Raw genomic sequence first — 24,081 nt, 5'->3', positions numbered from 1 at the left:
TTTTTGCATAAAGAATATTCACGTTACATCATATTTACATTCATAAGCATATTTTAATAAAGTATATGGAGTGCAACGTCACAATGATCCCTGCACATAGACAAATCTTTAACCATGCCAAAACCCCACCTCCTCCGGGGACCTTCCCTTCCCCCATCCCGCTCAGTGCTGATTGTTTTTTTCTTTGACTCTCTCCTCCGGTTGTTGTTTTTTAAAAAAAGAATTATGTTGCTTTAAAAGCAATCTTTATTCTATTAATTGAAAGCAAACAAAGCCTTGCAAAGCAACAGACAATTATCTTAAACCCTCATATTGCATTGTCTGCTCCAATCACAATCACCTCCTAGCATTACAAGCACTGCACTCCCAAGCATAGCAACAAATATTAGTGGTTTTCAGCTTCAAATTGCTGTCTCAAAGCATCCCTGACCCTTATGGCCCCGTGCTGCGTCCCTCTAACAGCCCTGGTCTCTGGCTGTTCAAATTCAGCCCCCAGGCATTGAGCCTCAGAAGTCCAGCCCTGAGCAAAGCTTTCACCCTTCCCATCACAAATATTATGGAGCGTAAAGGACTTTGGTTGCAACAATGAGCTATACAGTCACGGTTGATGTCAATAATGTCACAATGCATGTGGCATGCACCTTTCCATATCAGCCTGCATTAATGTCAGTGAAATACCACGGTGATCCACAAGCACCTGGAGAACCATTGAGAAATACCCCTTCCGATTAATGTACTTGGTGACTAGGTGATCTGGTGCCAGAATTGGAATGTGCGTGCCATCTATCATCCCTCCGCAGTTAGGGAAGCCCACTTGTTCAAAGCCATCAGCAATGTCACTCACGTTGCCGAGTCACGGTCTTTCGGAGCAAGATGTGATTAATGGCCCTGCAAACTTCTGTCAACACGAGTCCAACGGTTGACTTTGGATGGTTGAACTGGTTAGCGACCAATCAGTAGCAGTCTGGAGCAGCCAGCTTCCACAGTGCAATCACAATGCACTTCTCCAATGGCAGGGCAGCTCTCATTCTTGTGTCCTTGTGAAGCAGGGCTGGGGCAAGCTCATCACACAGTCCCATGAATGTGGCTTTCCTCATCCAAAAGTTCTGCAGCCACTGCTCGTCATCCCAGACGTGCAGCAGCATGACAATGTTATCCCACCACTCACTGCTTGTTTCCCGATCCCAAAAGCAGCATTCCACTGTGGTCAGCACCTCCATGAATGCCAAAAGCAAGATCAATGTCGCACTCCTCTTGCCTCTGTAGTTTAAGGAATAACTCCACTGCCACCTGTGATGTGTTAGTCAGAGTGAGCAGCATACTGGTCAGCAGTTTGGGATCCATTCCTGCAGACCGAAGAGGCAGAGTGTGCAGTACACAAACCGTTGAAAGATGGCACCAGATGCAGATGGAAGCACAGGGATTGCTGGGATGCGAAGCAATGCATCACGGGGCATTGGGACAGGACTCAGGATGCTCTGCTACCCCCTCCGCCTTCCCACAACTCTTAGCAGCAGAAGAGGTAGAGATGCTCTGTGGGATAGCTGCCCAGAGTGCACTGCTCCGAATATCGCTGCAAGTGTGAACATGCTATTGCACAGGCAGCGGACACTGTGAACACACAACAGCGGTTTCCCTTCAGCACTTCCTGAGCGGTGCTGTAACTCTGTCTGCCGAGGCTGTAAATCTGCCAGTGTAGACATACCCTTAGACCTGAAGAAGAGCTGTGTGTGGCTTGAAAGCTGGTCTCTCTCACCAAAGTGAAGTTGGTCCAATAAAAAGATATTACCTCCCCCACTTTGTCTCACTAAAGTTTTGGGTGGTGTTATTGGGCGAAGAGAGGTGTTTGTAGAATAAAGGGGAAAGATGGGATGAGGGGCATGAAGAAAAGACTCTACCAGTGCCTACCCACCATGCAGGCCTGCTCACCAGTCATCAAGGTAGGAGGAGCTGAAGGTAAATGGTCTCAATTCCCAGTTCTGAACATCTAGATGCAGGCTCCGATCCACTGTGAGCTCTTCAGGGCAGGGGCTGTGTCGGTGTGTGTACGAACAGCACCTAACACGGGGTGAGCACTACCAGAATACCTCCACTAGTAATAGTCCCTCCTAATGGCATTGATTCAAGATGGTTTCACTCTGTCGTATTTCCCCAGCCTCTGTGTTCAAGACAGTCATCAGAAAGACCTCCCATCTGGCAGCATACTCCTGCTCCACAATCCTGCTGTGCTACTAGCTGCTGAGGTGCCGCTGACCCACAATTGAATACCCTTCCACACCAGATGTGTATTGTTTTTTAAAGCCACTGCACCCCTGTTGGATTCATTTCTAGGAAGATCCAAGCAAAAACTCACAAAACTAAGAAAGAACACCTGCCCCATGGAATTATTAAATAGCTATAACATCCATTAGGAACTGGGCAGGGAAGGTATTTGTAATACTTTTCACTAGTATAGTACTTTCCAGAGGATTAATTTACACATATTAGTGAATCGAGCCTCAAAACATCTATGTGCCGGTAGCTATTATTATCCACATTTCACCAAGAGGGGAAACTGAGACACAGATCTGTTAAGTGGCTTGCTCAAGGGCACAAAACGCAGCCAGGAGAAACCAGATTTTCTGTCTGATAGTCCTCTGTCTTAAGCGCAAAGCCAACCTTCCTCTCCCCTTGTGCTCCATAAGCCAAGAGGAGGTGGGGTGTGTATGCTTCAAGAACTTTGACAACAAAACAGGGGCCCAGAGAACTGTAGAATCCATGCTAAGATACTAATTTATCATGTGACTTTGGTAAGTCTGTGAAGTCCCCTCAGTATCCCCAAATACAACAGCTCCCTGCAGACAGACAATTTTTTAGGCCTTTCTTTCTGGCTTTTCCTACTCGTAGTTCATACCCATTGAGTTTGCTCACTGCTCTTTTCACTTTGCTTTCCTCTTTTGCAGTTTGCTGGATTGTTACCAAAATAATCAATCATAATAATGATGAAACCCTTATTTAACCTGGGGGAAGCCATTGAGAATGAGTCCTCCTTGCCATTGGTGCCTAGGCCACGGTGACTCACAAGCCACAATGTGCATCTGTCATTACTCAATAGACCTATGAAGGCAATTAACAGATCTTGCAAACATCAAATTCTAAGCATAGGGAGTCATAGCACCACAGAGAGGTTCAAACAATGGGATCCTTTAAAGATGAATTACAAAGGAAGACATGTTTTTGCCCTACATTACATTATTACATACAAAGGCTATCTCAAAGGGTCTTATTGTCCCCCACCCCACCACCAATTTTTTTTTAATTTGCATTAGAAATATCAGATCCTTATTTCTCCTTTACTGGAGATGCTTGGTCATAGCTGGAGGACCCAATTCATGATGTCACACCAGGCTGCAACCTACATTGCCTAGAAAGAATAGTATCTCACACCTCCTGGAGAATTTACTCTCTGGCACAGTGAGGATAGGTTGATTCCTTTTCCCCCCTACCCCTTCCAGTGGGGTGGAGAAAAAAGGAGCTGCATCTTCATGAGACAAGATTAATCAGAGCCTCCAAATCTTGCAAGGTGTCTGCCTCCTCCAGCAGAGAGAGAGAGAGAGACATGAGGATCAGCTGGTTTTAATGTACAAGCCAAACCATTTATTTTTAAACACCAAGGCCACCTTTATAGATCATTAAACAGAAACTAAAGGGAAGAACAACAAGCTAGTTTAATTTTGTAGTTTGCCTTTAAGCTTTTCCTTAACTTTTAGGTTGTGGCTCAAAGGCGTTTGCTCCTTTTAATTCTCCCAACAACTTTTCCTGGTTCTCACTCATGATAAGGCCCCTTCACACAACTCTGGCAGCACAAAGGGCCTTAAAGCGAATGTAACTGTAATTGACATTGGCCAGAATGGTGTAAAGGGGCCTAGTATCCATGTGAAACTGGCTCGATACCATCCCTCCTAAAATGTCTTTCCCAGTGCTGCCCAGCACTTGGGTGACTTTCACCCACTTCGGCCCAGTGCTGACCGTTGGCTGCCCAGCCTTTACCCAGTGCCCAGCTCCAGCAGTGTGTGGTTCCCTAACCTGTCTCCTCCAGCAACCTTCTCCTAGAATCCCCCATGCTTCCAAACACTTGGGTGACCCCTGAACACAGGGCAGCCCCTTCCAGCACTCATGACCAAGGTGAGGCCGTACTGGTTGCACTGTACCCAGTTTCATTGCGCCATTGTACTGTTGTGGGCTGTTCAGCACTTTTGTTTGTTCATTTGGCACTTCCAGTGTTTATTTGCAGCCAGCTGGGAGGCTTGCAATAGTTTTCTAATGTTATTTCACTGCTCCTTTGTCTAGGAACAAATTGGTTTGGTTGCAATAAATGTCAGTGTTTGAGTGCACAGGAAAAAAGGTTGAGTCAAAGTTGTAACTAAAGGCTTTTAAAAAACAACAAATCCCACATAAAAACACTAGCAAATAAACTTCCGTGTCTACTATGACACTACACAGCATCACATTTCCCCATGCAATGCAAGGATGTGGGTGCCTATGGCATTCTTTATTTCCCTTGCTCACCTAGACCGGACCCGGTGGTGCTAGCTGCACTTTCTGGTTGCCTGTACCAAGCCCACTCCATGCAAAACTTCAGTCTTATCCTTGCAGATGTTGTGCAGCGCCACAATCATATGGGCAGCATTGACCATGCTGGCATCTTTCAGCCTGCCAAATGCACACTCCACCAACATGCTGCAACAGCTAAGCATGCACTACAGTGTCTTTTTCCAGGCTTGTGACCTCAGGGTATGGTTTCACGTGTCATGGAAGGAGCGGGTAAGCACCAGAACCGAAAATAAAGCAGGCACAGATAACCATGTCATTTGGAGGGAATACAGTCCCTGCTTGTCCAAACAGGTAAACACTAGATCTCCTCAGCTCAGCACCTTGGTGTCCTGCACCTGGCCAGTTCATGAACTGGTGTTCATCAATCTGTCCCTGAGCTTTGAGCAAGGCCTGCAGAACCATCAAGCAGTATGCACTGCCGTTCATATATTCACGCGTGCCTTCTGGCAGGCAAGCTGTGGGCACATGAGTGCCTTCAATGGGCCGCAGTGCAGTCTGGGAAAGCTGTTCCCTCAAAGCCAGCTATTGTTTCAGGCACATTAGTTATGTTCACCACCAGTGCGCAAATCACGGTATTAATCGTCTCACAAACCTTCCCTACCCCAGTGACAACAGGTGACTTGCCAACACTAAATTGTTTAGCCACAGCCCTGTAGCAATCGAGGGTAGCCCACTTCCTGATGGCAATAACACCCTGCTGTGAGGGAATGTACCCCTGTACTGTAATAATCTTTGTACAAAGTGTGCCTTGTAAGGTATCATGTGAAAACATATAATTTGTTGGTCAGTGTTGTCCCGATAAAATGTGTGTGGCAACAATGGTGAAATTGCAAGATTCCCTGGCATGATATTAAGAATCTATATTCAAAACTGATGTAGCATCAAACTGGTCAAGCAGGCCTGTCTGTCTTGAACAAAGGAGTGTATGTTTGCCTTAATTTGCATTTAAGCGGTAAAATAGGAGTGATCAAGCAGGAAGGGAAAACAAAGGAAGCTCAAACAGGTCGGGAGGAAAAAACAGCAGGGAAGATCCTTCCACATAGACTCTGTCTCCTCATTCCCAGCTGGAAATGTTTTTGAAGAGAAGGACTAAAACTATAAAAAGCAAAGACAAATACCCCAAGACACCCTTACCTGCTCCCCTGATCTGTCTCTGGCATCACACCTAACTAAGATAACAAAGGAAAACAGCCATTCGACTTTGGGGGAGGGGTCCTGACTTCCAGGAGTTCTGGAGCCACTGCTGAACATGCCAGGTCTGCAGTACCATGCAATGCCAAACTGTTGTGCTTTCTCTCCTGCATCAGAAGCACCAGTCTACATCTGGGAAATCTGCAGCTATGGCAACAAGTATCAGGTGTTTCAATTGTATCATGGATGAACTCCCCTCTGAGACACACCGCCGGCTTCTCAGCCCCTCTAGCTGTATTCTGCAAAACAGGAACAGCTCATCCACTGGCATTGGATCCATGGTTTGGCTCCAACTGGACGGAGGGAAGCAAGGAGTGTGCAGAGCTTGAAGTTCCTCAACTAGAGGTGTTGGAGGACTAAGAACACTTCTACACAGGGGCTTCAGAAGGACAGACAAGTTTTCCCACAATATATGGTGAAAACCCCACTAGAGCAGCTCCAGTTAGTAAGACCTAGAGAACCCTGGTATACACCCTCAGAAATACTAGCAGCAGACATGTGACACCACAGCTCCACTGTGGATGTGGCTACGGGTCATACATGATTCTACAATGTGGATGTTGTCAGGTTGGCTTGGCAAGCATGGGTTTGTATGCACAGAAGCATGGACACAGGTATGCTCTGTGATGTAGACATACCCAAAGTCCGAGACTCCTTGTGTATTTGTATTAGGATAGTGCCTAGAGAATTCAGCTGAGATCAAGGCCTCAATATTCTAGAAACAAGTAGCATGAGACTGTCTCTGCCCTGACAGTGCCTGCTTTTCTATCATCCTCACCCCTGCCATCTCTCTCCCCCAATCTTCCCTGCTTGTGCAATTTAATAGGTATGAATAGGAAATTCTTCTTGGCTGTCACACAAACACAAAGAGTTCAACCTCTGAAAGAGTTTCCCTGATCTCACTTTATCGCTCAGCTGTACTCAGGATGAAAGGGGAAGAAAATAACTATTTAGGAGGTGCTAAAAGGAACATTTTGACAACCCTGTTTTATCTGCAAATATGAACAAATCAGCTAAGTTCAACGTCTAATATGAAGAGACCACAGCTGGCTCTGTATCCATCCATGGCACCATCTGCCCGCATTAAATCTGGGCCAGGAAATCTAGTCAGAGTAGCTTCTAGAGCTCTAGGATCTCTGCTCCCATTACACAGTGGCATGAAGAGGCTGAGCCCTTTTGAAAACCTGACCACTTCATACAGGTGCCTAAATAGGAACAAGGCTCTTCAGAAAACCATTAAGAGTGGAGGGATGTTGAGACTTTTTTGAAAATCTGGCTTCATTTAGGTAGCTAAATGGGATCACAGCTCTTCTGAAACCCATTGGGAGCTGCTGGACACTGCTGAGCCCTTCTGAGGATCTGGCTACTTCATTTAGGTAGCTAAATGGCATTGGAGCTCTTCAGGAAAAAAAAAAAAAAAAACAGCCTTAGGCAAGGTGCTGACCATGCAGAAACAACCTGCTGCAGGAGAGGGAAGCTGGGGGCCGACTGTGCAAGCAGGAAGACTGGCATTTGCAGAGAGAGAGGGGAAAATGATTGTATTTCCCAGATGAACACATTGATTTTTACTGCTCCAGATCACAGAACAGTTGACTCTGTGCAGCGTGAATACAGAAAGCATGCCGCTTACACGGCCTGTCACAGCCATGGTTTTTTAGGATCGTGAAGACTGGGCATGACACTATAATTATTGCAGGCTGCACTGATTATTCCCATTAAGGAGGTGCCAATGTGTGTTCATTACAGTAAATGTCTACAGAACGAACAAGAGTTTGTTCTCCCTCTGTCCCCCATGTGTGTTACAAGCTGCACCTAAGACACAGCATCAAAGTTTCAGTTTCATAGATTTTAAGGCCAGAACAGACCACTAGATAATCTAGTCTGATCGATCTCTTGTGTATCACAGGCCATTACATTTTACCCAGTGACTCATGTACTGAGCCCAATCACTTGGGCTGGACTAAAGCATTTCAGTCCTTAGGAGACTAATCAGTTGTGTGCCACAGGAAAAGAACAGGAGAGACCAAAGTGCCACCAATGCCTGGGGCACTGCAATGGCAGGGAATTGATTAGTTGACACATGCCCAGATGATCCCAGCAGGCCAATCATGCCCCATGCTGCAGAGGAAGGAGAAAAGCCCAAAGGTCCCTGCTAATCTGACCTGGGGGGACAATTGTGTTCCAACCCCAAATCTACAGTGCAAATAACTGAGTCTTTTAGTTACAGGAACTTCTACCAAACAACAAAGGACTGTTCTCTGAATGACCCACGCGCACATCTGCTCCATCACTGTCCAGTCAATTCCCCTTCCCCAACGTGCGGGAAGAACAGTGCCCAGATGACACACTAAGTCTCTCCGGGTATTCTGTGGACATCTGAATTTCTCCGGCATTAGAGCGCCCCATACATATGCAAATCACTGCACACAGGTCTACACGCTGCCCTCACAGCACCATCAACAAAGCAGACCACAGAGATCATGAAGTGAGGGTAGCAGAGGTTACTACACACCAATTAGAGTACCAGACAAGAGAGCTTAGTGAAAGTACAGACTCTGCCCGCTGCCCGCTCAATACCTGGGCACCAACAAGTAGGCATATTTTCTAGGATAAGACAAGTGACTAGATATCCACGTTTCCTCACCCACACCCTGCAGAAAGAGGCATGACCCTTCAGAGCTGACTAATCCACATGCACACACACACCACCACAGCACCCACGGGACCCGCAGTTCTGTACACCAGTGGAGCTAGGCAGCCTCTCTGGGTGCCCAGGGTTCTGGGGCTTCCTGTGCCCTGCGTTACACTAAACAGGTGGCTGGTTAGTGCCCTGGCACTGCTCATGACAGGAGCTCATGCTAAATGCAAGTGGGTCCATTCGTCTCAGCCTGTGCATACTTCTCCTGAATCAAGGCTGCTAAAGGCAGACTGGCACCCATCCCTCCTCTGATGAGCCCTCCCAGTCATTCTTCTGATGAAAACCCCGGTATTTACTCGTGATGGTATTTCCCAAACATGTTACATATGCCATGACCACAGCCCACTATTCACCATTTACATCTGTTCCCCTCCACACCCCCCCCCCCAATCTTCTCTTCATGATTTCCCTGGGCTTGCGCCACAGAAGGCATGTGAGGCTGTACTTCCGTAGCTAAAAGGAGCAGACCATGTGATCTAGTGGTTAAAGCAAGAGACCAGGGACCAAGATCCTTGGGTTTTATTTGCCACTATTTTCTCTAGTTTGCTGTGCAACTTTGGGTCAGTCACGTAACTGCTCTGTGCGCCTGTTTCCCCATTTACAAAGTGGGGATGACAACACTCACCCCAGCTGCGCAAAGGCATGGAAGGTGCTAAGCATTAGTTACTGTTATTAAAACTGCAGACAAATTTTGATTTCACCATATGCTTCTGTCATAAACAGATAAGTAAGAGTTAATAGAACAGGAGTACTTCATATCTCTTTTGCCTGGAAAGGGTTAACAAGAACAGTGAGCCTGGCTGTCACCTGACCAGAGGACCAATCAGAGGACAGGATATTTTCAAATCTTGAGGGAGGGAAGTTTGTGTGTGTGCTGTTAGTGTTTGGTTGTTGTTCACTCTGGGGGCTCAGAGGGACCAGACGTGCAACCAGGTTTCTCTCCAATCTCTCCAATACAGGTTCTTATAGGTTCAGAATAGTGAGTACTAGGTAGATAAAGCGAGTTAGGCTTATAGTTGTTTTTCTTTATTTGCAAATGTGTATTTGGCTGAAAGGAGTTCAAATTGGTATTTTGCTGAAAAGATTTTAATTTGTACTTGAATACTTAGACTGGGAGGGTATTGCCAGTGTCTATAGCTGAAAGACCCTGTAACATATTCCATCTTAAATTTACAAAGATAATTTTTACTGTTTTTTCTTTCTTTAATTAAAAGCTTTTCTTGTTTAAGAACCTGATTGTTTTTTTATTCTGGTGAGACCCCAGGGGACTGGGTCTGGATTCACCAGGGAATTGGTGGGGAGAAAGGAGGGAAGGGGGAGAGAGAGGCTAATTTCTCTCTGTGTTAGGATTACTTTCTCTCTCAGGGAGAATCTGGGAGGGGAAGAGAGAAGGAGGGGAAGGTGAATTTTCCTCTCTGTTTTAAGATTCAAGGAGTTTGAATCACAGTGATCTTCCAGGGTAACCCAGGGAGGGGAAGCCTGGGAGAGGAAACTGTGAGGGAAGGGGTTTACTTTCCTTGTGTTAAGATCCAGAGGGACTGGTCTTGTGGGTCCCCGGGCAAGGTTTTGGGGGGACCAGAGTGTACCAGGCACTGGAATTCCTGGTTGGTGGCAGCGCTACAAGTACTAAGCTGGTAATTGAGCTTAGAGGAATTCATGCTGGTACCCCATCTTTTGGACGCTAAGATCCAGAGTGGGGAATTATACCATGACAGCTTCAGACTATTTGGTGCTTTTCTTAAAGCTCCAGCTGCTGGAATTAGAAGAATCTCAACTTTCTTTTAAACCAAAAGTTTCTAGCCCTCTTGGTTGCAGAGAAAAGCTGGAAAATATGATCTGAGAGTTCTCTGGAAGCCCAGAAAGCAAAGGAGATGAACCCACTGTTTAATATTTTTATCTCATGATTTTGGGGGGAACCTCTCTCATGATTTTTGGACCCCTGAGGTTAGTGACAGCTCTTACTTTTCTAGCACAGAACAAGCTTTAACAAGTCCCTCATTTGTCCATTCACTCTCTGCTGGGTGGTGACTTCTCTGGCCTCTCCTCCATCCTTACATTTGATCTGTAACCTGAAGACTGGAGGGTGCAACTCACAGTTCTACATTCATCAGCAGGCTGTAGGAAATGCTTTGGAGTATTCAGCTTTCAGATGAGGTCTTTTTTGTGGGTTGCTTGGCTCTTACAGCCTGGCATCACTTCTACCATTTCACTGGTGTTAAGCCCTAACATACTGGTCACAAGGGAAGTAGCTGAGTACGGGGCACCAGCTAGTATGTCAGCAAAATCGTTGTGGGCACCATGTGTGACAAGTGATTTCAAAAGGGGGTGGTCACTAGACCATAGTTAATTCACTATGTACTAGATAATAGCAGAGCAGAGGAATAATGCCCCCTTGCTCAGCCTACCTGGATATTAGGCATGGGACTAGCCTGGTGTGAAGCCCCAGGGCTCTAGGTTTTCTCCAACAAGCAATAAGCTAGGGATGGGACAAAGCCTGTGACAACCAGTGAGGATTTTATGTTTTCTTTTAGGTCATTGATAAATATGTTAAACAGCATAGGGCCAAGAATCAATCCCTGAAAGACCTCATTGGAAAAACACACCACTCGATGATTCCTCTTTTACAAATTACGTTTTGAGACCCGTCAGCTAGCTAGTTTTAAAATCCCATTTCATGTGTGCCATGTTGATTTTTGTATAGTTCTAGTTTATTAATCAAAATGTCATGTGGCACTAAGTCATAAATGCCTTATGGCATAAGTCTAAGCATACTGCATCAGCACTATTAATTACATCAACCAACTTGTAGTCTCATCAAAGAAGATATCAAGTTAGACAAGAGCTATTTTCTATAAACCCATGTTGATTTGTATTAATTATATTACACTCCCTTAATTCTTTATTAATCGAGTCCTATATCAGCTATTCCATTATTTTGCCGAGAATAAATGTTACACCGACAGGCCTATAATTACCCAGGTCATCATTTGCACAACATTAGCTGTATTCCAGTTCTCTGTAATTTCCCCAGTGTTCCAAGTCTTAGTGAAAATCAACACTAACTATACAGAGAGCTCTTTGGCTAGCTCTTAAAACTTCAGTATGTCAGTTACCTGGATCTGCTGATTTTAAAATGTCTAACTTTATTAGCTGTTGTTTAATATCCTCCTGAGTGACTGACAGAATGGGAAGTATTCAATGTCATCAGGCTTTTTCCTAATTAGAGAACAGAAATATTTATTGCCTTAACTCTGCTCTCTATAGATTTCTCCTTGTGTCCTTTTACTTCCCTTATCAATTTTCTACAGTTCCTAGCTTCTAATTTATAATCATCATTATCTACTACCCCTTTTCCCCATTTGTTTATATATAAACATTTTATAGCTGCTTTTACATCCCCCTCTAATCCAAGTTGGGTTTTTAATCAGCATAGCCTTTTCTCACTTATGACTTTTGGAGGCATTTAGTAAAATATTCTTAAATAGCTCCCAATTATCATTAACATTTTTCTGTTTAAATTCTCTCTGTTGATTTGACTCATAATTGTTTCCATCTTTGTGAAACTGGCCCTTTTAAAACACTGTGTATACATATTACTGGTTTGGACTTTATTCTGATACTATACAACAATCATCATAAAGTAATGATCAATTGCATCTAAGCTACCACTAATTTTTGGTTCTGTAGTAAATTTCTATTTACCTGTCAAGCCAAGGTCTAACATAGGATGCCTCCATGCTGGACCCAAAACTTTTTGAGTTATGAAATTGTCACCTATAATGTATAGAAATTCTGAGGATGTTTAGTACAGGCAGCACGAGACCTCTGGCATGTCACTCAAATTGAAGCACCCCATAATAATTCAGCTTTTTTTACTTCACATTATGGATAGGTGCGTTAGGAGCTGATTATCCTAGTCTCTTGTGCAATGTGGGGTTCTGCAGCAGACACCAAGTAGCACCCCATCTTGTCCTTTAAATATTCAAGATCATTTGCTTCTGAGTTGTCAATGACTTGGAACCACGTAATGCCATTTTTGAGAGCGTGCCACTCTCCCTCGTCTTTTGCCCACTCCGTCCTTGCTATAACCACTGATTTTAATGTTCTAGTCATGCAAATCTTCCCACTGGATTTCAGTAATATCAACTAGGTTGAATTTATGCTCATTATGAGCAATTTCAGTTCCTCTTGTTTATTACCAGGCTCCTCATATTGGTGCAGGCAATTAAAGAATTTCTTCCCTTCACATCTCTGAGTGCCTTGATTAATTTTGTTCTCAACATCTTGGCTTTGTGCTAAATGAGTGTTCATCTGATCTCCCTTTTAACCCTCCCCTTTTGTTAGTTTAATGCCCTATTGACTAGTTTAGCCAGCCTGTCCCCTACACAATTTGTTCCCCTTCTACTGAGACGGAGACTGTCTATTTTACAGCTGGAAGTTAAAGCTAGATGAATTCAGACTCAAAATAAGGCAATGCTTAACAATGAAAGAAATTAACCCTTAGAATAACTGACAGGTTTGTAGATATTCTCTAGTTCAACAAGGAATTAATTTAGAGAAGATCTATGGCCTGTGTTATGCACAGGTCAGATGAGATGATCACAAAGGTCCCCTTCAGGCCTTGGCATCTACAAATCTATCTTGGCTAAAAAGCGGCAAACAACATACAAATATAAATCTTGTTCTGCTCCCCTTGCATAGTATGGCACATGGCAGGCACAACACAACTGATGCATGCAGGCAAGCACAGCAGCTGAAAGAGAGTGGGTCATTTGGAGATGTGGCAATGGGAAATGTACCTGCCTGGCCTCCCCCTGACTAGTGTTCAAGAAGCACATGGCAATTGTAAAGTAAAGCTGGCCCAAGCAATGTGACATTAAGCTCCCCAGAAAGCCAGATCACAGTGGGCTGAGCACAACGGGTGTGCATGCCTCATGGATCTAGCAGTGTCTCTACTGTATCACAAACCTGGCAGCTTGGTCTTTGCTTCCTGTGTTTGTGGGCTGTGCTCATCTCGTACAGCTGCATGAGGCACTGCTTTGTACTACATGTCTGAATCCATTGCTGTGCTAAGAAAGGTTTGTAATATGCAATCACCAACAACTGGGGGAAGAAAATGGAGCATTCCCTTTAGAGCTGTGTACTCTACCCTATTATCCTCACTACCTACTGGACACTTGCTTATAATAGGCTGTGGACCAGAACGACCAGCATGCTACTGGCCTAAAATTTGTTATGACCTGTGTGGTGCCATGTTAAGCTGCCATCTGTGCAAATTCACTCTCCTTTATGAGCCTCTTACACCAGCCTTTGTCTCTTACCTTCCATATACAGACCGGAGATCTGTCCCTCTCTCGTCTTCCATGTCCCACCATGGTCAAGATGCTACAACACTTGCACATCTCACCCTCTTCACAAGGTCCCCAAACATCTGCCACTACTAACTATGCCACTATCAGCCACAAAGGCAAATGCTGTCAAGCAGAACTGATTCAACTGACCCTGTCCACACCTCTGAACTAGAATTGGTCAAAATTTGCCCCATCTTGAGCATAATGTTTTTCACTGAAAAAAAATAAATCAAATGTGATAGAATCCCCCCCATTACCTCCAAAAATATGATATTCTGTTTTTCCAACCAGCTGGAAAGTTGGTCAAAAATTTTTGACAATAAAACTTTGATGAAGCTTCAGAGCATCAACAATTATTTCGACTGTATTGGAGGAAAGACTACTACATTTTGAAAAAATCCCACAATTTTTATCCTTTTCCCCCTGACCAGCTCAACTCTCTATACATATAAAATCACCCCTGGTCTGCCTTCCAGTGTAGGTCTGAGCCTAGGGCATCCATTCACAGCCAGGTATCTATCCTATCTCCCTCTGGTCTGCAAATATTAGCCACAGATCAATGATTCAACCAGCTTCCCACTCTGTAAGCTGCACACTCTGCCCTTACCAGCTGCACATGCTGGATAAAGGGGACTTGACCCGCTGGCAGTATATGCCTTCTGAATTGTTAACTTTTTTAGACATTTGCGAGGAAGCTGTAACGCTTATCCTGGAACAAAGCAATTTCACATGCTGCAAGGGAGCCTGGTATGCTAGAATACAGGGAGAGAGCAAAGGTTGTTTACGGAACTTTAACTTTTGCGTTCTACATGTTATGACTTTGCGCTTATTACAAATATAAATATTTTTATGAGTTAATTGATGTATTTAAAACTTAACTCTGCTTTGCTAAGACTTTTTGAATGAGCGCCTATCTATCTAAGATACTTATCTAGCCCCCATCAGTGCAGTATCTGAGCACTTCGTAATGCTTACGGCCTTTGTCCTCACAACAGGTAGGGAAGCATTATCTCTATTTTGCAGATGGGGAACCAAGGCAGAGAGAGAGACTTGCCCAAGGTCACACAGAAAGGTCTCCTAAGTCCCAGATGTGCACCCTAACCACTAGGCCATCCTTCCTCTGCTCCTGAGTCTGCAAATCTTCTGTTTGTGGTTCTCCCATTGAAATTGTTGCCCCTTTCCCACCATGGAGAGTTCACAGAAACAGGCCCTAGGATTCTATATACAGCACAAGTGGGTTTTTCAAAAGCATTCAGCTATGGCCAATCTCTGCTCCTGTGGAAATCAATGGGAATTTTACCATGGGAACAAGGTTAGGCCAGTGCCGAGTGCTTTTGAAAACCCACCCTACGCTCTCCTGGAGACAAAGATTACATATGTGCAGCCTGCTGGGAAATGGTGACAAATCTCATTTATTCCACTCTTGGCTACTGGCGTATGCAAATGAAAAACAAAAAGTCAAAGGCAGAGAGGAGATAATAAAGCATTTCCTATAATTTCCATTGCTATTTAAGTAGGAAAAGAGCCTCTGCTGGGAAAGCATCATGCCATCTTCAAGAAAACTCATGTTTCTGAAAGTGCCACTCAAACTAAAGTTAGAAGAAAAACTTATAATAGCAGATCTGTCAATGTGCTTCCTTTACAAAGACCACCACTAGCTGAGTTTCCCTGCTGCTGCATTCATATGCAACATTTATTTCAGCAGCTAGTTATTTTAACAGCCAAGAAGTAAAATATGTTACATGAATTTCTTTGGTCAGAACAGAGACACAAGACTCAGTGCGAACATGAAACCCACCCAGACTGCAGTCATACAGGGCACTGACAGGACCACAGGCTGGCACGCCACACAAGCAGCAAACAACAAACAGCAAAGGGGTGCAGAGGCAGCTTACTACGATTGCTGTGTATTGAGCCCCAGGGGCACCCAGCCAGTTGTTTCATTTGGAAGGAATGTTGTGGTAGTAGCTTTAGAGAGAGAGGTGTCCCAACTAAATTCTAACTGTTCCACTTGCATTCACCTGTCATTGTAATGGTGGGGAGAAAGAGCATGCTTCACTTTTTGGCCTGAACTGTTGTGTAGTGTTGCTGTTAAACCACTGCTGTGCCTCAGCCCAGAGATGGCTGCATATCACTTGGTGGTAAGGCAATCCCTTTAAATCAGACTCAGGTCATCCTTAACTATGGAGCCATGACCATCTCTATGACACCTTGCAAATCCACTTGTCAAGTGCATGGGGATTTTTAGGAGGAAGGTACTAAAATGACTGATGGACTATTATTAAGGACAAAGGGCTGAGAGTGCTACTCTCCGACTGACATTGGCATGTTGTAGGATCAGGCTCTAGGAAGCATTACATATCCAAGATACCACACAAGGGAAGCTGACAGAGGCAGCATGGGTGTGACACAGCAATAGCCAAGAAAGTAGTACAGTGGGTGCCATTAAGAAATGAGTGCTTATCACACAGCAGTACTCACCTCTGCTGAGGAAGCTGGAGGGTCCTCTATTTATAGAATGGAAATGCTACAAATCCCAGGGATAAATTTTGCTTCTGCAGGTGGTGACTACTAAAGAGCCAGTTCTCCTGGGCACTCTGGCCCCAGCAGAAAGGGGATTGGAACAGCCCCCAGAGAGCATCCCCAGTGTAATGGGATTACCAGAGCAGCGAAGAGCTGGAAGAACAGCACTCCTCTGCCTCTCCACCCAGTCTCCATCACATGGGGTGCTTCAGATGTGGGCATAGAGAGGGGGAACTTGGCTGGAGCCCAGTCTTTCTTGCCGCAATGACCAAGAAAGGGGCTACTGCAGCAGAGCATAAGTTAGAGCAGCCCAGAGACTCCTTTAATTTACAGCAGGTGTCCACCAGCCCTTCGATGTCTCTAGGTATCTCACGTCTCAATATTACTGCACGGTCCTCTTCTCTGGCCTTGACTAAAGCCCTCTCGCCTACACTCGTATCTAGAGCCCCATATTTTCCGCAAATGTGAAACAACATGAAATAAAACAAAGCAAAAACCAACATAAAATGAAAAATTCCCCTAGCACCACAGCAACTGCTGCTACTGCCCCACATGGCTGCCTGGGCTCAGCTCCCCGCTCCAAGCCTTACCACCTGGTGCTCAGGGTGGCAGCACTCCTCAGATTTGGCCTGCCCACCCCTCTGTCATGATGGTGAGTGGTGATGCAACCTGGTTCATGGAGTCGTGGCATCACTCAGTCAAATTTGGCATACCACCTCCATGATAATGGAGTGGTGGCCAGGCCCAAGCTGAGCAGCTCTGCGACCCAATGTGCCAAGTCATAACACCCAGAGCAAGGAGCAGAGTCCAGCCAATTCCTCAGGACAGGAGACATGCGCTGCTGCTGCAGAGACTCACTCTGCAAACCCAGGGCCCACAATCCCACGGAAAAAGGACCCAACCCCTCCCCCACACAGGGTGTGGAACTAGTGGGAGGGGTTGGGATCCAATGGGGGAAGGGGAATACATAAGGGGTATAGAGGTGTCCCTGGAACTAGTGCTATGGCTGGGGCACTGGGGCTCAAAGGGGAAGGAATATTTAAGGGAGGGGGGTAGGGGAGAGGTTTCTTGGGCTAATTGGGGCTTGAGGCTCAGGGGAAGAGGGGGAATACATAAATAGGGTGGGAGCACCAGGAAGGGGTCCCTGGGGATATAGAGCGGGGAGACTATGGGGGAAGGGGAACAAGAGGAGGAAGCAGTAGGGGTTGGAAAGATCCATGGGTGTCCCATGAGGTTTGCGTCACTGAGTGGGCATGGAGAAGTGCAGGCTTTTTAAATTATTGCAAATGGTATAAAAAGAAATAAAAACATTTTAGTGGATAAAATGTAACAAGAATAAAATGACAAACTATTAAAAATCAAAAGAATTCCATGGGGTTCTATTCAGATTCATCCAATGTGCTGCTGCAATGATCATTTTCCTGGTCTGTCTCTTGGATCACGTCACCTTTGTAGTCTATAGAGATGATGCTTGCTTACGTTAAATAGAAATGTGTTGAAATACAAGTAGAGAGCAGGCCTTTAGGCCTAAAGTTTAAGCTTCACATTAATTGCAGTTAAGTTATTAGCATGAGTGAACAGAGGTATCAATAGAAGTGAATCAAAGCGTAACCTTGGGTCATGTAGTAAACAATAATAATAAGGCCTAATAAAATAGGAGTGGAGTAAAGTGAAATAATTTAGAAGCAAGTTAAACATAAATTGGGACATAACCCCAGACCATGTTGTAAACATGTTTTGGTTTCCACTGCTTTTAGCAACTGTTGGAGGGGAATTTTTGGATGCTCTGGAATAGTGGTAATTCCAGAATTTGTATTGATGCTGATGATAATCAGAATGATAGACTGATAGACTTTAAGGTCAGAAGGGACCATTATGATCATCTAGTCTCAACTCCTGCACAATGCAGGCCAAAGGATCTCACCCACCTACTCCTGTAACAAACCCCTAACCTATGTCTGAGTTATTGAAGTCCTCAAATTGTGGTTTGAAGACCTCAAGCTGCAGAAAATCCTCCAGCAAGTGACCCGGACGGACCCCATGCTGCAGAGGAAGGTGAAAAACCTCCAGGGCCTCTGCCAATCTGCACTGGAGGAAAATTCCTTCCCGACCCCAAATATGTTTGATGTTAATAGCCAATAAAGAAGAAGAAGATATTAGGGTCTGGGAATACAGAAGATAAAGTATGGTAGCAGAAATACAGATATGGTAAAAAGGTTGGCTAAATGGTAAGAGGTATTATAATTGATTATCAAAAGATAGTATACTCATTTTAGATTAGCACGCTTATCCACCATCAAGGTACTGTGAGGGAAAGGATTGTATACCCATTCTTCTCATCCAGGAACTGAGCACCCTGGACGCAAAATTCCCTCTTGGTGCATGAGTACCAATGCAGTGTGCAGTTATGCTGTTTGCTTTAACTATTTTATTTTAAATAAAAGTTGTTAATGCTGTCACTCATTGTGACATTCACTGTCCTCCACAAAATTAAATGATCAGTAACCACCTTGAAGACTTGGTTCTATTCCTTATCTTTAAGCTATGATTGGGGGCACATGAATCTAGGTTACTCCTTCTCTTTGCATCCCTACCTGTCTTCATTTTCAAGGCCCATACCTGCCCCTACCTATCATCTCTCATTCAGGTGTCAACTCCCACCTCTGATCGGTACCAGTCTCCATCACCCACCTGCTACATTTTCAAACAACCTTTGTGCTTTCTCCTGCCCCCGCCCTCCCCGATTCTTGTACTGAGCACAGCTTGGCTGGAACGATGAACCTGGATCTTGAAGTGGTACTCACTGTGTTACGCGATGTTCACTCTCCATTGCTCACCGACAGTAATAAACCCTTTGAGTTACCTCCACCTCCCCAGCAACATCCTCCCAGCTTCACCTAGAATCATCATCACAGACCTCAATGAGTGATTAACCCTCAAGCTCCTAGCTCATCCCACCTACACCAGTAAAAGTGTGAAGGACATTTACAAGTGACACACAGGGTATGTCTGTACCACAATCACAGGCTGTGATTGCAGCTCAAGCTGACATATCTGAGCTAGCTTTAATCTGACTGAGGTACCAGCACTTGCGAAGTTGTGGCAGTGCAGGCTTCAGGGAGGGCTGTGCAAACCCACCTGGACCCCGAGGTAGTTACTCCTGGGGCAAGCCCCAGCTAAAGCTATGCTGCTGGGAGCTAGATTAAAGCTAGCCTGGGGATGACAAGATAGACATACACCTCTACCTCATTTTAACGCTGTCCTCGGGAGCCAAAAAAAATCTTACAGCGTTATAGGTGAAACCGCATTATATCGAACTTGCTTTGATCCACTGAGGTGCACAGTCCCACCCCCCTGGAGCACTGCTTTACCACATTATATCCGAATTCGTGTTATATTGGGTCATGTTATATTGAGGTAGAGGTAGAGGTGTATCTGAATTGGCATTGCAGGAGTTAGCTGCATTCCAGCGAAGAACTTCCACCCCACAATAATGCTTCCTGGTGACTATCATCACTTCACCTTCTCACACAACTCAATTTGGCATCTGGCACTTCCAGACACAGCCAGGCAGCTACTCTTGCCGCTCACTCCCCGATGGACTGCTTGCCACTTGCACAATCTTTCTTCATCACAGGAAAAATCATCATAGCCTCTGTGGCAGCCACACCATTCAGATTCTCTCAAGCCCATTGGAGAGACTGGCTTTCCTGGGATCAGCAAACAGGAACTGCAGACACACAGGGGAGTTCAAGGGCCCCTGGACTTACTGTTGGAGATCTGCAAAACTAGTCACGTCTCAGAGCCCTTTGCCCTGTGTAATTTAAACCATTTTGCAATAAATTCTAATTTAAGGGAAACTGACCCTATTCTCCACAGATTCTTATACAGCTGTCATCACCACAGTATCTGACAGCCTTCCAGTAGCGCCATGACATGACTAACACCTGTCACATATGATTAACATCCTGCACCATGTACTAGAGGAATCAGACACCCCCCCTCCTCATCAATCTAAGCAGACAGGAGTAGGTGGCCTACCTACAGCGTTTATACTGTAGCTATTTTTCCCATTAGAAAATCTCTTCCTCGCTCTGCTCCCTCACATCTGCCTGCCACAGTCTCTTCTAAGCAGATCCACAGGGACCTGATTCGCAATTACTCCCTTCCTGCTCTGGGGGTGTGAGGATTAAAGTGGCTTTGAAAACCACTTTTGTACTCTTCATGTTCTGGGGCAGTGCAGGGGCCTACCCTTTCTGCTCAGGGTTGTGGGACACAGAGTGTGACTCGCCCTAGTGCACTGCACTCAGGTCATGTCCCCAACACACGCTGATGTGCCCCCATGCCAGGCCTTTGGTGGAGGTCTGGTTTAAAACTGGCCAGGAGGTATTCTCTGGAAGCTATTTACAACCATTTTAAAGCCCCTTTATGCTGTAGGAGAGAATGCAGGCAGAAGAACAGCAGCAGAGTAGGGGCTACCCAGTTTATTGCGCTGAGTGCAGCATGTACAATTACCTGCCCTGTGGGTGGGTGGCGTATGTGTGCATTTGGTGCAAGATGCTCCTGGCCCTCAGAGACTGCATACGGGCTTTGGAGGCCAGGGTGGTGGAACTGGAGGAGCTAAGGGAGATGGAGAGGTATGTTGATGAGGCTTTCTGGGACACTGTAGAATTGTCCCACCTCCGGTTAGACAGCCCCTGCGCTGTTGAGGAGAATGAAAGGTCCATGGAAGTACAGCAGTCAATGGAAGCAGAGGGAAACCTTCCCATAGTTGGGACTCTCCTTCCAGATGGTGTGTGGGTTTCCTCTCGCACTGAGGTTACCTCTCCAGGGGAGGGAACTCAAGTCACTAGGAAAAGGCAGGTGTTAATAATGGGAGATTCAATCATTAGAAACACAGATAGCTGGGTTTGTGATGATCGGGAGAACTGTAAGGTGACTTGCCTGGCTGGTGCGAAGGTTGCAGATCTCTCAAGGCATCTAGATAGACTTATGTGTAGTGCTGGGGAGGAGCCGGTGGTTGTGGTACATGTAGGTACCAATGACACAGGGAAGGGTAGGAAAGACATCCTGGAGGCCAAATTTAGGCTGCTAGGGAAGAGACTGAAATCCAGGACCTCTATGGTGGCATTCTCAGAAATGCTCTCAGTTCCATGCGCAGGGCCAGGTAGGCAGTCAGAGCTTCAGAGTCTCAATGCATGGATGAGACGATGGTGTAGAGAGGAGGGGTTTAGATTCATTAGGAACTGGGGAAACTTTTGGGATGGGGGGAACCTATACAGGAGAGATGGGCTCCACCTAAACCAAAGTGGAACCAGATTGCTGGCACTTAACATTAAAAAGGTTGCAGAGCAGTTTTTAAACTAAGAGATGCGGGAAAGCTGACTGCTGCAGAAGAGCACATGGATCAGATAGAGACTTCTCTTAGAGGAGAGTCTATTGATAGAGATTCTCCAGATTTTAGTCAGGAGGAGAGGATAATCTAGGGGACAGATCACAGGAGAAACATTCACATAAAACAGAATTGGACACATCAGAAAAGGGCAGACAAATAAACAGTGACAATTTTTAAAGTGCTTGTACACAAATGCTAAAAGTCTAAATAAGATAGGTGAACTAGAGTGCCTCATGATAAGGAGGATATTGATATAATAGGCATCACAGAAACCTGGTGGACTGAGGACAGTCAATGGAACACAATCATTCCGGAGTACAAAATATATCGGAAGGACAGAACAGGTGGGGGGTGGGGAACGGAGAAGAGTGGCAATATATGTGAAAGAAAATGTAATAAAAATCAAATGAAGTAAAAATCTTAAGTGAATCCACATGTTCCATAGAATCTCTATGGATAGTAATTTCATGCTCTAATAAGAATATAACATTAGGGATCTATTATCGACCACCTGACCAGGACAGTGATAGTAATGATGAAACGCTGAGGGAAATTAGAGAGGCTATCAAAATTAAGAACTTAGGTATAGCGGGGGATTTCAATTATCCCCATGATGACTGGGAACATGTCACCTCAGGACAAAATGAAGAGACAAAATTTCTCGATACTTTAAATGACTGCTTCTTGGAGCAGCTGGTACGGGAACCCACCAAGGGGAGAGGCAACTCTTGATTTAGTCGTGAGTGGAGCACAGGAGCTGGTCCAAGAGGTAACTATAACTGGACTGCTTGAAAATAGTGACCATAATATAACAACATTTAACATCCCTGAGGTGTGAAGAACACCTCAACAGCCCAACACTGCGGCATTTAATTTCAGAAAGGTGAACTAAAATGAGGGGGTTAAACAGAAATTAAAAGGTACAGTGATTAAAGTGAAATCCCTGCAAGCTGCATGGACGCTTTTCAAAGACACCATAACAGAGGCCCAACTTAAATGTATAGCCCAAACTAAACAAAAACACAGTAAAATAACTGAAAAATAGCCACCGTGGCTTAACAATCATGTAAAAGAAGCAGAGAGAGATAAAGGCATCTTTTAAAAAGTGGATGTCAAATCCTAGTGAGGTAAATAGAAAGGAACATAAACACTGCCTAATTAAGTGTAAACATGTAATAAAAAGAGCCAAAGAGGAGTTTGAAGAACAGCTAGTCAAAAACTCAAAAGGTAATAACAAAATGTTTAAGTACATCAGAAGCAGGAAGCCTGCTAAACAACCAGTGGGGCCCTTGATGATTGAGATACAAAAGGTGCGCTTAAAGACGATAAAGTCATTGCAGAAAAACTAAATGGATTCTTTGCTTCAGTCTTCATGGCTGAGGATGTTAGGGAGATTCCCAAACCTAAGCCAGCTTTTGTAGGTGACAAATCAGAGGAATTGTCACAGATTGAGGTGTCACTAGAGGAGATTTTGGAATTAATTGATAAACTTAATAGTAACAAGTCACAACAGAGAGGAAGAGAAAACAGGCTGCGCCCTAGAGCAGCAAGCCACAACTCACTCCACCTTCCTTTAAGCTGGTTCTTTTCAGAATGACTCTGATATCACACTTTGCTACAGAGCTCCTAGCCTGCAAGCAGAACCAAGGGACACCGCTCCCCTCCCCATACACATGAGCAATTCCAAAACAGTCCTCAACACACCACATTAGCCACCCTCTCCACCACAATACATGGTACTTCCAGCACAAGGTTGAAGCCCACTGGCAAAGGATAGGAAATTTGTCCTGTGGCTACTGGCCAGATCATACCTGCCTTGTGCAGAGAGGACATTGGCTCCAGTGACCCTCAGTCCGACACCTTTCAAAATATAACCTTCTCTCCTGGTCTGGACAGCATAAGAGAAGCCATATTCTAGGGCTGATGGCTGACAAAACTACGTAGTGTGACAAAGTTCCTCCTCTACCTTGGTGGGTCCTGCGCTTATTGGATTTGCTCACCTCAGTCATCTTCCCCTCTAGTGGAACCCACCGTCTGGGTCAACCCCTCCTGTGTCAGATCAGGAGTTGGGAGGAAGCCGGGCCCAGGCCAGCCCTCTACTCTGGGTTCCAGCCCAGGGCCCTGTGGATCGCAGCTGTCTATAGTGCCTCCTGTAACAGCTGTGTGACAGCTACAACTCCCTGGGCTACTTCCCCATGGCCTCCTCCAAACACCTTCTTTATCCTCACCACAGGACCTTCCTCCTGGTGTCTGATAACGCTTGTACTCCTTAGTCCTCCAGCAGCACAGCCTCTCACTCTCAGCTCCTTGCGCCTCTTGCTCCCAGCTCC

The sequence above is a fragment of the Gopherus flavomarginatus genome, chromosome 7 (assembly GCF_025201925.1).
Source record: "Gopherus flavomarginatus isolate rGopFla2 chromosome 7, rGopFla2.mat.asm, whole genome shotgun sequence".
In the NCBI taxonomy this organism is placed as follows: domain Eukaryota; kingdom Metazoa; phylum Chordata; order Testudines; family Testudinidae; genus Gopherus; species Gopherus flavomarginatus.
This window is presented reverse-complemented; position numbering follows the sequence as displayed.